Genomic DNA, 16434 nt, shown 5'->3' on the forward strand with positions numbered 1-16434 from the left:
TACATCATAGTTCAACTTCTTCCTTTGACGCTTCCAAATTTCTTATGCTGTTCCTCAGAGCATCACCTACCCAATAATATTTCTTCATGTAACTTTAAGAGCATCAGAGCACATTTCTCCAGGACACAGGATGGTAATTAATAGCACTGGTCTGAAACATGCACCTCACACAAAGAACTGCTTAGACTCTCACAGACCATACAGTCTAAAGGAAGATCTCTGGGATATCTAGGGAAGGAATGGTGGTACCCCTCAGAAGATAATGAAGCTACAATAATCTTACCCTTTCTCAAGTGAAACCAGTAACTTCATTTCTCCTTAGTTTTACCTATAGCTGACTAAATTCAGAAAGAAAATCAAAGAAGGAAGTATATATTTAATATATAAAAACGATAGCTGGAGTTTATTATGGTATTTGTTCATACTTACAGCTAGACATGTAAACACTTCTTCTTTTCTCATGAAGACAGATGTTCCATGAGACTAGAAGTCATGTATCCTTATTTTTCATTCATTATGTGCTTCTGTGTTTTAGTTATACTTGAAAATGCTGTTGAAAACTGACAACTTACATTGATCTCCAAGAACTGACAAATACAGCCCAAATTTTAATTCATAACTACTCAGCACTCTTGTGGCCATCTTAGCTTTCTTGACACCCAATCCTAATATAATTTAAGTCAGCTAAGTATTAGTTCCCTGAGTTCATCTTAACAAAATTGCATATTCCTCACAATTTAAGCTCTGTTTCAATATACATTATCTACATTTTCTCAAAAGAGAAATAAATGTTTTAAAAATTGAAATAAATAAACATCATAAAGGCATCCACAAAACAGAACACATTATAAAACCAAAAAGGGCCTAATGGATCTATGGAGTTTAAACTCAATATTATTGCCTTCTTTACCTTGATGTATGCACAGCTTGCATCTCGTACATTCTGCTTACAAATCTTCACCACATAGTGATGTAGATTAATAGCCAATATTACAGAGAGTATGGGAAAAATTAGATTTTATATTCTCCCTTTTATGGTAGCTATTTTCATTCTTCACCCAATGAAAGAAAGTTGAATTCAGCAATTAGAGTGTGAGTCCAGCAACGGGCACTGAAAATTGAGCAGTTCATAGTCCAAAGGACATGAGAACATCTTAAATTAGTGTGTGATTTATAGTTATAAAACATACAACAAAATCCTTCTTACCATTATTTCAAAATGTAAATAAGAATTACAGTCCTGAAGAATGAGGGAGGTGTGTAAAATAACAATAAGGATGTCTGAAAAGGCCACGAGCAATCATAATATTAACTATTTACCTTTAAAAAGCCTATAATATATATAATTCTGTGTATAAATGTATGTATAAGGTTTAATGAAGTTTTCTCATCTGGGCTGATGGTATTCTCTCTAAAAGCCAAAGATCACTTTATAAAAAAAAAAATACCAGATATAAAAAGCCTTCTTTTTGAGTTGTGGGCCAGGGGCTGTGGGGCGGTTGGTTTTTTTGGTCTTTTAATGGGTTTTGGGTCTGTGATAATTTTCATTGATTAGGGGGGTTGGTTACAAGTTGTTGTCAAGGGTTAGGAAAAAGGCTAAGCAAAGGAGATTAGATTTAAGGTTCTTATTAAAAAAAAAAAGAGGCCGGGCGGTGGTGGCGCACGCCTTTAATCCCAGCACTCGGGAGGCAGAGCCAGGCGGATCTCTGTGAGTTCGAGGCCAGCCTGGGCTACCAAGTGAGTTCCAGGAAAGGCGCAAAGCTACACAGAGAAACCCTGTCTCGAAAAACCAAAAAAAAAAAAAAAAAAAAAAAAAAAAGAAAGAAAGAAAAGAAAAATGTAAATACTTTACATTGGATTGGATTGTTTTATATTGTATACAAATTATATATATTGAAATTGATATTGTTAGAAAATGTTATATATATTTTTCTAATTGTACCATTCATCTAACAATGTAATGCAATTTTCTGATCCTTGAATGTTATTACCAACTATTAGGATATAAAGCAATGAAAGTTAGTAGTTAGATATTATAATAGAACTTGTAGTTATATTAGGTATGTTTTCAAGATTGAGTAGATATATTTTAGATAGACAGGTTATCTTCAAACCCTTCAGAGATCTACAGAATATGGCATTTAAAATGTTTTAATAACTTAGAAAATTTTTCTTTTTTGTTATGACTATGAGACATGTCGGCTCCTGGCAGTACCAATCTACTTCAGAGAAAATATGGGCATTGAAGAAATTGCATATGGAGTTAACTTTCATTGTGGCAAAAGTTAGCCACTGGACAACAAAGTATCCTCGAATCAACGGGACAAAATGGACAGACAGGACATAAAACAAAGGATTACTGATTCTTGCCAAAACAAGTGTGGTTATGGCTTTATCAAAAGGCATCTTCAGAGGCCAGGACAATATGGCACCATCCCTGAAGTGGCCTTCGCAATTCGAAAAAGGTACAGTGCCCTTTTCTTCGAAGGCAGCTGAACAGGCAGTGGGCTGATGGCTTCTGATGTGCAATGGAACAGCAGCTGAAACAGTTATTCTTGAAGAGTAACTAAGCTCACGCCTCTCAATAGTAGACTGGCATTTGATAGAGGGATATGGAGAAGAATGGGATGCTGAGATGAAGCCATATATACACAGCCAAGAAGAATGGACAGCTGAATTAAAAAACCATCAACAATTTCCAGAATTTAAAATCCTGAATCATGACATGACACTAGTGGAATTCAGGTGTTTCTGGTACATGGACTACTCTCACTCAATGTGAGGTTGAACTGTTGACCTTGTGTACATCCTACTTCACAAATGAGTCTGTCAGATATGCTAAGCCTATAGGCGGAAGATGATGCCCCAGCACTTCGGAGAAACCTCAGGTGACTGTCCAGACAGCTGTCTGTTTCTGTCAACTCACAAATTTTTTGGAAGGTGCTTATGTACACTTCCTGTTTTTATTTTTGTTAGCTAATATTATTTCCTTCTTGGGTCTCTGAGGGAGTTGAAGATTAGTTAGTTATAGTTGAAGGTTAGTTAGTTATAGTTGAAAATTAATTAGGATACATTTTGGACTTACCAAAATAGGATAGATAATGAAATTATTTTCTCCGAATTTGTGAAATACAAATGGACTAGACATTGTTTAGGTATTTATTACTTGTATATATTGTATATAGTTATTGTCTTTTTGTATATAGTTTTTCTTATATTAGTTATAAGCTTTTTCTTTTTTTTCCTTTTTATTAAAATAGAAAAGGGGAAATATGGTGACATTTTATTTGTATTAAAATATTATTTGTATGTTAATAAATAAAGTTGCCCGGGGGTCAGAGCTATTAGCAAGCCATAGGAAACCAGGGCAGTGGTAGCGTACGCTTGTAATTCCAGCACTTGGTAGGCAGAGCTGGGTAAGTCTCTGTGTGTTCAGGGATACAGCCATTATTGGATACACATGCCTTTAATCTCAATACCAATCATGGAAAACCTGGAGGCCTATACAGACAGGCTGTGAGGAGGCGGTCATGTGGTTGGGTTTACAACCAATGAGAAGGCAGGACAGGAACTCTATATAAAGACTTTAACACAGGGGTAGCTCTGGTTCGGAGAGGTAGGACCACCGCAGGAGGAAGGGTAAGGTTTTAGCTCTTAGCTCTGACCTCTTGGCTTTCTTCTTTGCATTGGTTCTGTGTTTATTATTTAATAAGAAGGTTGGATACATCTACAAGGGGCTGTCCAAGAGACTCATGGATTATATATGTACATATAGATAGATAGATAGATAGATAGATAGATAGATAGATAGATAGATAGATAGGTAGATATAGATAGATATATATGTGTGTGTATACATATATGTACAAATATAATATATATAATTTATATCCTATTGATGTTTCCTTTGATGCCCCCAGAGGTGGAAGGTAATTCCCTACTAGTGAAGTCATCATGTACTTCAGAAACAGGGCCCAAAGACCCCTGAGCTAGAACTGACCTGAATGGCCCCTCCCTGAGGACTAGTTTTTCAGTACCAGAATCCACCATGCAAGCTTCCCAAGAAGGGAAGCAACCAATGTTCCTACCCAACTTTGGCATCTATGGACCACATTAATGATGAGTGTGGCATGATAACCCTAAAGGTACAGTCTTGGCACACATACCATGGTGGTAACCGATAGCTCTCTAATTGGACTTAAGATCTACTCAACAAGAGGGGAAACAAGCCTGGTGCTGGAAATCTAGCTTAATTACTCAGTGCTAGTGAAGTTGTGGTTACTGGAAGAGAATCTACAACCACTAATTTCTTAAACCATCATAAGTTCTAACAGCAGTCTGTAGCCATTTGTCCTTAAACCCACCGATAAGTGTTGTCTTCATCCCCACATTGATCAAACTTCTCTTTGCAAGAAAGACCACTATAGAAAACCACAACCAATCAAAATGCAGAGTTGTGGAGCTCATGTCAAATTGATAACACCTACAAAACACTTCCACACCTAAGGCACAGGGAACATTGCAGATGAGGGGGTAGAAAGACTGTAAGGGCCAGAGGATCTGGGAGTTTGCTGTGAGACTGTGTTTCCTAGGAATCTCTGGAGTTACACTTATAAAGTTTCACCAACACGATTGCCCAAATGTGAGCTGAACCAGGTTGACACCAATGGACACACCAAGGTGGATGGGGGAAAGCCCAGAAGCCTCAACTCTGCACAAAGAACTACAGGCAACTGAGGAAAGATTGGAGCCAGAGAGAAGAGGTGTTCTTCCCCAGGAAAGAGCACACCAGTTGGTTGTCCAGTACCAAGTAACAGTATACTGACTGAGCAGGTTATATTTGGAAATGTATATGTGTATATACATGTATATCTATGCACTTAATAACAATTAATGAAAAAAAAAGGTCATGACTTTGAAGGAGAATGGGGAGGGGCATATAGGAGGGTTTGGAGTGAGAAAAGGGAAGGCAGAAATGTAACTTTATTATAATCTCTAAATTCAAATTAAAGAATTACAGTTCTTATTGGCTGCTTTATTTTTATTAATTATACATTAAATTATGCTAATGCCCCATCAGGATATTTTTTTTTTTGCAATTGTATTGTGACCTACTGAAAAATTGCTTTATTTTCACACAGGTAGAGAAGAAAACATGCAACCTGTGTGTTATGGTCATGCTGAAGGGAAGCCTTGTAAAATAGCCAAAGAAAGAGCAGCCAAAAGTGATGTTAAACTAGAGGCAATTTCCAGAAAAGTATAATCTTTGAGAAAAAGATCAATTCAAATTAACTAAAAAACAGTGTTTAATAGTGGTTCCAGTGAGGGTTGGTTAATGCCTAGAAAACTACCTAAGATTAGCACATCGATTCTTGTTAGGTAAGTGGTTGCTTTTCTTCCTTTACCCCAGCTCAGCATTTCCCAATGTGTGTGTCAGGGATAAAATGACCCTTTCACAGGGGTCGCCTAAGACCATTGGGAAACACAGATGTTTGCATTATGAGTCATAACAGTAGCAAGACTACAGTTGTGAAGTAGCAATGAAAATAAACTCATGGTCAGTGGACACCACGACATGAGGAACTGTATGAAAGGATTGCAGCATTAGGTAGGTTGAGAACCACTGTCCTAGCTTAAGGTATTTAAAAATTACCTGTTTACTGAAAAAAAAATTCAAATCTTTCCTACTAGCAATCTTGGTTTATGGATTTTCTTAGATATGATAAAGAAAAGTTTAGCACTAGCTGTGTTCTGAGTTTTATATACTTATAGCCCATAAATGACTTCCTTCTCTCCCAGGCCAATGCCTCCCACTCAAAAAAGCCACAGTTCGGTGCCCTCATAGTGTCTATTGCTAAATCACCTCATGCTGCTTATTTGAAGATGCATTATATGCCATTTTATTCAGCAATGTTCCTTCTATCAAAACAAAATCTGGGGCTGGAGTGGTAGCTTACTTATTAAAATTCTTACCGCATAACTATGAAGACTGAGTTCAGATTCCCCGAGCACCCATGCATGAAGAAAAGCTAGACACATCAGCAGCAATGTGCCTAATGTGACTCAGCACCATAATCCCAATGCCGGGGGTTATGGGGCAGAGTCAGGAGGATGCCTAGGGCTTACTAGCTAGCCAGTCTGACTAATTCTTTGAACTTTAGATTCAATGGAAGACCTTGCAAAAAATAAGGGGGAGAAGCAATTGAGAAAAACTTGATGGTATCAACCACTGGCCTCAATATATACCCTCACACATGTTCACACACACACACACACACACACACACACACACACACACACACACACGTGATACACACATACATATACACATATAAATACACGCAGATATATAGAAAAAACAAGATGAAGAGAAATTGAAGAAATCAAATGTTGACTTCTGACCTTCACATGCACCCACACACATGAACACAAATATACACATTAAAAAATAAATAGTAGCCCCAAGCCTCTTCCTGAGACTTAGAGGCCGGCCCCCAGCTCCCATCTTGCTCCGGACTTCCCTTTTGGAACACTGGTGAGTACCCTTCCTTGCCCCAGACCCCATCCCTGGGCACCAGCCACTCCAGGGAAGACCTGCCCAACTCGGCCCCAGGTTCTGGCCACCAGGCAGGTTCCCTGCTAGCCCCACCGGGAAGGATCCCCTTCTCCAAGACCCCTGGCAGACCCTGCAGTCTCCACGCCCTGCCCCCACGCCCATCCGCCTGAGCCCCAAGCCTCTTCCTGAGACTTAGAGGCCGGCCCCCAGCTCCCATCTTGCTCCGGACTTCCCTTTTGGAACACTGACTTCCCTTTTGGAACACTGGTCTGTCTGAACCAAGTGTGCGGATAAGGCCAAGAACGAACCACAAGGAGATGGGCAGACGTCAAGGCAGAAATATATACAACAAAATGAATAGCAATACAGCATCACCAGGCCCTAGCCCTCCTCCAACACCTAGACCTGAACATCAGAAATTGGAAGAAGCAGAAGAAAACAGCCTTATGAATGATATCATGAAGAAGCTAGAGGCTTGTGTAGAGGAAAAGACAAAAAAATGTGAAGAACGCTGTAAACAACTAGAGGAAAGGGCAAACAAATTAGAAGAAATCAATAAAGTCCTGGAAGAAAACAATAAAATACTGAGAGAAAATCAAGAAAAATCAATGAAACAAATGAAGGAAACAGTCCAAGACCTGAAAAGGGAAATAGAAAAAATGAAGAAGACACAAACAGAGGGAATGCTGGAAATAGAAAATCTGAGAAAACGATTGGGAACTTCAGATGCAAGTATAATCAACAGAATGCAAGAGATGGAAGAGAGGATCTCTAGCGTTGAAGATACAGTAGAAGAAATGCATTCATCACTCAAAGAAAACACTAAAGCCAACAAAGTCATGAACCAAAATGTCCAAGAAATTTGGGACACCATGAAAAGACCAAACCTACGAATAATAGGGGTAGAAGAAGGAGAAGAATACCAACTCAAGGGCACAGAAAATATATTCAACAAGATCATAGAAGAAAACTTTCCCAACTTAAAGAAGAAATGCCTATGAAGATACAAGAAGCTTATAGAACACCAAACAGACTAGACCCCCAAAAAAAGTCCCCTCGCCACATAATAGTTAAACAACTAAACGTACAGAATAAAGAAAGAATATTAAGAGCAGCAAAGGAAAAAGGCCAAGTGACATATAAAGGCAAACGCATCAGAATAACACCCGATTTCTCAATGGAGACTTTGAAAGCCAGAAGAACCTGGACAGATGTAATGCAGACACTAAGAGACCATGGATGTCAGCCTAGACTAATATACCCAGCAAAACTTTCAATCACCATAGATGGAGTGAACAAGACATTCCATGACAAAGCCAGATTTAAACAATACTTATCCACAAACCCAGCCCTACAGAAAGCACTAGAAGGAAAATACACCCTCGAAGGAAGTCAGATACACCCTCGAAAACACAGGCAACAGATAAAGCCACAGCAGTAAACCCCAACGTATAGAAGTACACACACATCACCACCAAAAAATAACAGGAATGAACAATCACTGGTCATTAATTTCCCTCAATATCAATGGACTTAATTCACCTATAAAAAGACATAGGCTTACAGAATGGATACGAAAGCAGGACCCATCTTTCTGCTGCATACAAGAAACACATCTCAAATTCAAAGATAGACACTACCTAAAAATAAAAGGCTGGGAAAAGACTTTCCAATCAAACGGTCTTAAGAAACAAGCGGGTGTAGCCATCCTGATATCCAGCAAAATAGACTTCAAACTAAAATCAATCAAAAGAGATCAAGAAGGGCATTACATACTCATCACAGGAAAGATCCACCAAGATGAAGTCTCAATTCTGAATATTTATGCCCCAAACACAAGGGCACCCACATATGTAAAAGAAACATTACTAAAGCTTAAATCACATATAAAACCCCACACATTAATAGTGGGAGACCTCAACACCCCACTTTCACCACTGGACAGATCTCCCAAATTGAAACTTAACAGAGAAATAAAGGACTTAACTGATGTCATGACTCAAATGGACTTAATCGATATCTACAGAACATTCCATCCTAACAAAAAAGAATATACCTTCTTCTCAGCACCCCATGGAACCTTCTCTAAAATTGACCACATACTTGGCCACAAAACAAATCTAAACAGATACAAAACAATTGGAATAACCTCCTGTGTTCTATCAGACCACCATGGTCTAAAGTTGGATTTCAACAACAACAAAAACTACAGAAAACCCGCAATCTCATGGAAACTGAATAATACCCAACTGAATCACCAATGGGTTAAGGAAGAAATAAAGAAAGAAATTAAAGACTTCCTAGAGATCAATGAAAATGAAGACAACACATATCCAAATTTATGGGACACTATGAAAGCAGTACTAAGAGGGAAATTCATAGCACTAAATGCCCACATAAATAAGTTGGAGAAATCTCACACTAGAGACTTAACAGCATACCTGAAAGCTCTAGAACAAGAAGAAGCACAGTCTCCCAGGAAAAATAGACGCCAGGAAATTATCAAAGTGAGAGCTGAAATCAATAAAATAGAAACAAAGAGAACAATACAAAAAATTAATGAAACAAAGAGTTGGTTCTTTGAGAAAATCAACAAGATAGACAAGCCCTTATCCAAACTAACCAAAAGACAGAGAGAGAGCATCCAAATCAACAAAATCAGAAATGAAAAGGGGGACATAACAACAGACATTGAGGAAATCCAGAGAATCATCAGGTCATACTTCAAAAACCTCTATTCGACAAAACTGGAAAACCTAAAAGAAATGGATAACTTTCTGGATAGGTACCACATACCTAAGTTAAATCAAGACCAGATAAACTATTTAAATAGTCCAATAACCCCTAATGAAATAGAAACAGTCATTAAAAGTCTCCCAACCAAAAAAAGCCCAGGACCAGATGGTTTCAGCGCAGAATTCTACCAGATCTTCAAAGAAGAGTTAATACCAATACTCTCTAAATTGTTCCACACAATAGAAACAGAAGGAACATTACCAAACTCCTTCTACGAGGCTACAATTACCCTAATTCCTAAACCAAACAAGGATACAACAAAGAAAGAGAACTACAGACCGATCTCCCTCATGAACATTGATGCAAAAATACTCAATAAAATACTGGCAAACAGACTCCAAGAACACATCAAAACAATTATCCACCATGATCAAGTAGGCTTCATCCCAGGGATGCAAGGGTGGTTCAACATACGAAAGTCCGTCAATGTAATACACCATATAAACAAACTCAAAGAAAAAAACCATATGATCATCTCACTGGATGCAGAAAAGGCATTTGACAAAATCCAACACCCCTTCATGATAAAGGTATTGGAGCGATCAGGAATACAGGGAACATACCTAAACATAATAAAGGCAATTTACAGCAAGCCAACAGCCAACATCAAATTAAATGGAGAGAAACTCAAAGCAATTCCACTAAAATCAGGAACGAGGCAAGGCTGTCCACTCTCCCCATACTTATTCAATATAGTACTTGAAGTTCTAGCCAGAGCAATAAGACAACATAAGGAGATTAAGGGGATACAAATTGGAAAGGAAGAAGTCAAGCTTTCCCTATTTGCAGATGACATGATAGTATACTTGAGCGACCCCAAAGATTCCACCAAGGAACTGATACAGCTTATAAACACCTTCAGCAACATAGCAGGATACAAGATCAACTCAAAAAAATCAGTAGCCCTCCTATATACAATGGACAAAGAAGCAGAGAAGGAAATCAGAGATACATCACCCTTTACTATAGCCACAAATGACATAAAATACCTTGGGGTAACACTAACCAAGCAAGTGAAGGACCTATATGACAAGAACTTTAAGTCCCTGAAAAAAGAAATTGAAGAAGATGTCAGAAAATGGAAAGATCTCCCATGCTCATGGATAGGCAGGACTAACATAGTAAAAATGGCAATCTTACCAAAAGCAATCTACAGATTCAATGCAATCCCCATCAAAATACCAACACAATTCTTCACAGACCTGGAAAAAATAATACTCAACTTCATATGGAAAAACAAAAAACCCAGGATAGCCAAAGGAATCCTGTACAATAACACAACTTCTGGAGGCATCACGATCCCTGACTTCAAGCTCTACTATAGAGCTACAGTAATAAAAACAGCTTGGTACTGGCATAAAAACCGACATGTGGACCAATGGAATTGAATTGAAGACCCTGACATTAATCCGCACACCTATGAACATATAATTTTTGACAAAGAAGCCAAAAGTGCACAATGGAAAAAAGAAAGCATCTTCAACAAATGGTGCTGGCAAAACTGGATATCAACATGTAGAAGGCTGCAAATAGATCCATATCTATCACCGTGCACAAAACTTAAGTCCAAGTGGATCAAGGACCTCAACATAAATCCAGCTACTCTGAACCTGCTAGAAGAGAAAGTAGGAAGTAGTCTTGAACGCATTGGCATAGGAGACTACTTCCTAAATAGAACACCAGTAGCACAGACTCTGAGAGAAACAATCAATCAATGGGACCTCTTGAAACTGAGAAGCTTTTGTAGAGCAAAGGATACGGTCAACAAGGCAAAGCGACAGCCTACAGAATGGGAAAAGATCTTCACCAACCCCACATCTGACAGAGGACTGATATCCAGAATATATAAGGAATTCAAGAAATTAGACATCAAAATGCCCAACAGTCCAATTAAGAAATGGGCTATAGAACTAAACAGAGAATTCTCAACAGAGGAAACTCAAATGGCCGAAAGACATTTAAGGAACTGCTCAACATCCCTAATCATCAGGGAAATGCAAATCAAAACAACTCTGAGATACCACCTTACGCCTGTCAGAATGGCTAAGATCAAAAACACTGAAGACACCTTATGCTGGAGAGGATGTGGAGCTAGGGGAACTCTCCTCCACTGCTGGTGGGAATGCAAGCTTGTACAACCACTTTGGAAATCAATATGGCGCTTTCTTAGAAAATTGGGAATCAATCTCCCCCAAGATCCAGCTATACCACTCTTGGGCATATACCCAAGAAATGCTCAACCACACCATAAGAGCACTTGTTCAGTTATGTTCATATCAGCATTGTTTGTAATAGCCAGAACATGGAAACAACCCAGATGCCCTTCAACTGAAGAATGGATAAACAAAATGTGGTACATATACACAATGGAATACTACTCAGCAGAGAAAAACAATGGCATCATGAGGTTTGCAGACAAATGGATGGATCTAGAAAAAATCATCCTGAGTGAGGTAACCCAGACTCAGAAAGACAAACATGGTATGTACTCACTCATAGCAGGATACTAGACATGAAACAAGGATGATTTGTCTGCTACTCACATCACCAGGGAGGCTACCTGGAAAACAGGACCCCAAGAAAGACACAGGGATCACCCAATGACAGAGAAATGGAATGAGATCTACATGAACAGCCTGGACATGAGTGGGGGTAATGAAAGGCGAGGGTTGAGGGAAAGAGAGGTTGGGGGAGCGGGAGATCCCAGCTGGATCAACAACAGAGAGGGAGAACAAGGAATAGGAGACCATGGTAAATGAAGACCACATGAGAATAGGAAGAAGCAAAGTGCTAGAGAGGCCCACAGAAATCCACAAAGATACCCACACAACAGACTGCTGGCAGTGGTCGAGAGACAGCCCGAACTGACCTACTCTGGTGATGGGATGGCCAAACACCCTAATTGTTGTGCTAGAAACCTCATCCAACTACTGAGGGATCTGGATGCAGAGATCCATGACTAGGCCCCGGGTGGATCTCTGGGAGTCCAATTAGTGAGAATGAGGAGGGTTTATATGAGCGAGAATTGTTGAGACCAAGGTTGGATAAAGCACAGGGACAAATAGCCAAATGAATGGAAACACATGAACTATGAACCAATGGCTGAGGGGTCCCCACTGGATCAGGCCCTCTGAATGGGTGAGACAGTTGATTGGCTTGATCTGTTTGGGAGGCATCCAGGCAGTGGGACCAGATCTTGTGCTCATTGCATGAGTTGGCTGTTTGAAACCTGGGGCCTATACAGGATTGTTTGGCTCGGCCTGGGAGGAGGGGACTAGACCTACCTGGACTGAGTCTACCAGGTTGACCTCAGTCTGTGGGGAAGGCTTTGCCCTGGAGGAGATGGGAATGGGGGGGGGGGGGGTTGGGGGGAAGGTGAGGGGGACGGGAGGGGGGAGAACAAGGGAATCCGTGGCTGATATGCAGAACTGAATTGTATTGCAAAATAAATTTAAAAATAAATAAATAAATAAATAAATAAATCTTATAATCAAAATCATAAGCATCCGTAAAAATAAATTTTATATATATATGTAATTAAAATTGGGTTTTAAAAGATGGTTTGTTACATATAATAAAGTCTCCATTACATTTACATTACCAACATATGTGCTGTAAAGAATGATGGGTTTCTATATAACATTTGCAGATATGTTTATCATTTACTTTGCTAATATTCACTTCTTCTGTATTATCTCTTCTTACTTCCAACTCTCTCTTGCTGGTCCCCTTCTCCCTAAATATTACTCCTTCTACCTCCATGTTTTATATTTTTAAGACTAGATTTGACATATTAGATAAAAATGTGATATTTTTCTTTCCAAGTCTGGCTTATTGCACGGATGACCTTCACTTTCATCCTTTCTGCTGTGGATGACATAATTCAGTTCTTATTCATAAGGTAAATATAATCCCACTGTGTATGGTTAAGATTTTTCCTCATCATATGTCTCCCTCAATAATAATTAATCGACTCCATTGTCCAGGACACAATCATTTATATGCACTGTGAACTACAAAGTCAGTAAACCCAAAATTTGTCTGTGGTATATCCAGAAACAGGAAATCCTAATGCTGATTTAGTTATAGTAAGAATAATAACCATGAGTCTAGTAAATATTTGTGGTCAAGAGATACTAAATAGAAAAAAATGATGTTTTCATTGCACAGTTGCAAAATAGCTTTTCTCAATATATTGAATAATTCCATTAATACTCCTCAAACAATTATGAATTTTTATACTGAAAAGGGCAAATTTTAAACACTTTATTGCAGTGCACTTTATTTATTGTGGAACACTTTATTATCCACATGGGTTTATCTTGCTCCCAACAAATAAGTTTTTCTGCAGTGTTATTTAAGATGATGGCAGGGCATATTGGCTCCATGCACAGGCTCTAGAGCCAAATTGTCAGAGTTCACATCTTTGTTGTGGGTTATTTGTACACTGTGTGAAGATGTATTGCTGTGATTGGTGTAATAATAGGCTGAACAGTCAATAGCTAGATAGGAAGTATAGGTGAGATTTCCAGGGAGAGAAAGGAAGATGGGGAGGAATCTAGGTATGGAGGAGATGCTAGGAGACACAGAGAAGAAAGAGGACGTGCAAGATGAGAGGTAATGCCATGTGATAGAACATAAATTAATATAATGGGTTAATTTAAGCTGTAAGAGCTAGTTAGGAACAAGCCTAAGCTATAGGCTGAGCTTTCATAATAAGAAGTCTCTGTGTTATTATTTGGCTGGTAGGACAGAAAAAGACTCATTACACCATCCTGACCTCACCTGCTCCCAACTTGTGACCTTGATGCATTTACATGAATCCTTTTGTCCTGTGCTCCTGCTGCAGTTCATGGAAAGGTTCATTACAGCTGCATTATGGGATTACTATAGTGGTTAAAAATGCAGCCCTACAGACAAAGCTGTTAGAACCGTGCCTAACACATGGAGTTCACTCAGGAAGTATTAGGAACTCAGGTTTGCTGAACCCACCTTATGAACCTTTTCAAATGTTATGTCCTAGTTTACTCATGTAAGTTACTGTGTGTACATGTAATCTTCCAAAGCTTCCTACCATTAAAAATTGTGAGTGTAACATTTAGAGATTAAAAAAAGAAAAAGCCAAAGAACTTTTTTTAAAAAGCTTAGTATTGTGAAAAATGGTGACCCACTTACATTTGGCCTGTTGAATAGTTCAGCCTTCTGTACCCTAGTCTTAGAAGAACTGACACACTGAGTTATAACCTGGGCCTCTGTAGCTCAAGAAAATATCTAGAAGGCTGCAGGGGGAATACAGCCACCCTACATATAACCCACCTAGGGCATTTATGAATATATACAACAGTCAGTATCTTGCTTCAGACCACCATCTGTAATTCTTTATGTCAATCACCCTTTTAAAAAATCCAATTGCTGATTTATTGAATAGTTCACTAATGACTCAAGCCAAATAATTAAAATAATTATGATTGTTTTTTGTCTTCATCCATCTAGACTACGATCCCTAATGTCATAGACTGGATGGCTCAGGGACCACACAGACCTATATCCTCATGGTTCTGGGAGCTGAGACATCCAACAGCAAGAGGCCAACAGATACAGTATGAGTAAGAATCCACTTCGTAGATGGAATCTTGTTACCTCACATGGTAAAGGGGTGTAGAGGGTTTCGGGGTTTTAGAAAAGTTTTATTAGTGTATCTTAACTACATTAAATAATGGGTTTCACTGTGATGTCTTCATACATGCTTAAAATGCATTTTGATCCTATCAACACCCCTTAGTCTCTTTCATCTCTCTCTTCTCATCTCCTTCTTTCATAATTGTTCCATTTCTACTTTAATAGTTTAATGTCTTTTGGGGGGGTGCTAGATTCAACATATAAGGGTCTGCATGTAGCATTTGTTTTCCTTAGCCTAGGTTACCGAATTCAATATAATTCAATTCAATTTACCTATGAATTTCATAATTTCATTTTTTTTTACAGCTAGATAATATTCCATGGAATATAAGCCAGAGAGTGGGTCACACTGAGCACAGCTCGAGCACAGGAGACCTCAAACCCGACAGTGACATACTTCCTCCAACAAGGCCACACCTCCTAATAGTGCCACTCCCTTTGGAAGCCATATTTTTCAATGCACCAAACTGACAAAAAAAAATCCTGGTATGGAGAGATGGCTCAGAAGTTAAGAGCACTTGTTGGCCCTCTGGATAGGAAAGACAGTTGTTTAGCTTGAACTCTTTAGGGGGCCCCCAGGCAGTGGGATTGAGATCCGTCCCCAGTGCATGAATGGACTTTTTGGAGCCCAATACCTATGGTGGGACACTTTGTGCATCCTTGGTGTAGGGGGAAGGGGCTTGGACCTGCCTCAACTGAATGTGCCAGGCTCTGCTGACTCCCCATGGGAGACCTTGCCTTGGAGGAGGTGGGAATGCTGGGTGGGTTGGGGAGGAAGGGTGGAGGGCAGGAGAGGGGAGGAGAGGGGGATCTGGTTGGTATGTAAAATAAATAGAAAATTTCTTAATAATAAAAATTTAAAAAATGAAAGAGCACTTGCTGATATTGCAGGAACCCAGGATCATCTCCCAGAACTCACATGGTTCACAGTTATCCAGTGAGTACTAGGTATCTGATGCCCTCTAGACTCTGTAGACACCAGACGTGCACATGGTACACATACACACATGCAGGCAAAACACTCATACACATTGTCCTAGTTTGCTTTATATTACTGTGGTAAACACCATAACCAAAAGAAACCTGGAGAGGAAAGGTTTTATTTGGATTACATATACTGATCATAACCATCATTGAGAGAAGCCAAAATGGGAACTCAAACAAGGAAGGAACCCAAAGGCAGAAAGTGATGCAGAGACCATGGAGGAATACTACTTAATGTCTGACTTTCCATAGCTCATTCAGCTTACTATCTCATGTAACTTAAGTCCACCTGACCAGGGATGACACCACCCACAGTGGACTGGGCCCTCCATGTCCATCACTAATCAACACAATGCTCCCACAGACTTGCCTGCAGTCCAATCTGATGGAGGTTCCCCTCTTCCTAGCGACTCTGTGTG

At 39.2% G+C, this 16434-nt stretch overlaps 1 long non-coding RNA gene across 1 annotated transcript; it reads left to right on the top strand.

The window, feature by feature from the left end:
- The first annotated feature begins 1854 nt into the window (after positions 1-1854).
- On the top strand, positions 1855-15785 carry LOC128119016 (uncharacterized). The gene is made up of 5 exons (XR_008221420.1): positions 1855-4763; positions 5142-5379; positions 13178-13253; positions 14846-14958; positions 15338-15785. It is a non-coding gene; the product is annotated as an uncharacterized LOC128119016 (long non-coding RNA).
- The last annotated feature ends 649 nt before the right edge of the window (positions 15786-16434 follow it).

This window comes from Peromyscus californicus, unplaced genomic scaffold, assembly GCF_007827085.1.
Source record: "Peromyscus californicus insignis strain IS unplaced genomic scaffold, ASM782708v3 Scaffold_23__1_contigs__length_62951481, whole genome shotgun sequence".
Classification (NCBI taxonomy): domain Eukaryota; kingdom Metazoa; phylum Chordata; class Mammalia; order Rodentia; family Cricetidae; genus Peromyscus; species Peromyscus californicus.